The sequence below is a fragment of the Oryzias melastigma genome, linkage group LG9 (assembly GCF_002922805.2).
Source record: "Oryzias melastigma strain HK-1 linkage group LG9, ASM292280v2, whole genome shotgun sequence".
In the NCBI taxonomy this organism is placed as follows: Eukaryota; Metazoa; Chordata; class Actinopteri; order Beloniformes; family Adrianichthyidae; genus Oryzias; species Oryzias melastigma.
The window spans coordinates 442369-443088 of NC_050520.1; positions in this window are offsets into that span (position 1 = coordinate 442369).

Below are 720 nucleotides of genomic sequence, written 5' to 3' on the forward strand. Positions count from 1 at the left end.
CACTCCAGGAAGAAAAGAGGAAAACGGCTCAGAGTGAGACATCACTGCAGGAAGTAGAGACGAAAACGGCTCAGAGTGAGACATCACTGCAGGAAGTAGAGACGAAAACGGCTCAGAGTGAGACATCACTGCAGGAAGAAGAGAGGAAAACGGCTCAGAGTGAGACATCACTGCAGGAAGTAGAAACGAAAACGGCTCAGAGTGAGACATCACTGCAGGAAGAAGAGAGGAAATCGGCTCAGAGTGAGACATCACTGCAGGAAGAAGAAAACAGAAACATTTACATCCTGATCACTGAGACTTATATCAGGAGCTTTGATCAATCTGCAGTATGCAGACTTTGGTGTGCCTCAGTGTGGGTGGGGTTAAACATGTTTTGTTCCGCCCCCTAAATGTGAGTCTTCTTCCTCAGCTGCCAGCATCATCATCAGTGATGAAGGCCGCTCTGCTGGATGAGAAGCAGCAGAAGTTTTCCTGTCCGCCGGTCTTTGACCTTCATGAAGGACCGGCTCCGTCTTTGCCCCTCCCTCTGCATCGCCTCATGCCGGGTGGAGCACTGAGCCTCTCAGCGGTCGGCCACACCTGCTGGGGGGTGGGGGGCTGTGAAAGAGTTTCCTGAGTCATTACCTGCTCAGGTGAGCAGACTCCTGCAGACCTTCGTCCTCTGGGCTGACCCATCTGACCCGTCTGTCATCCTCAGCTGTCTCCCCCGGGGGGGGG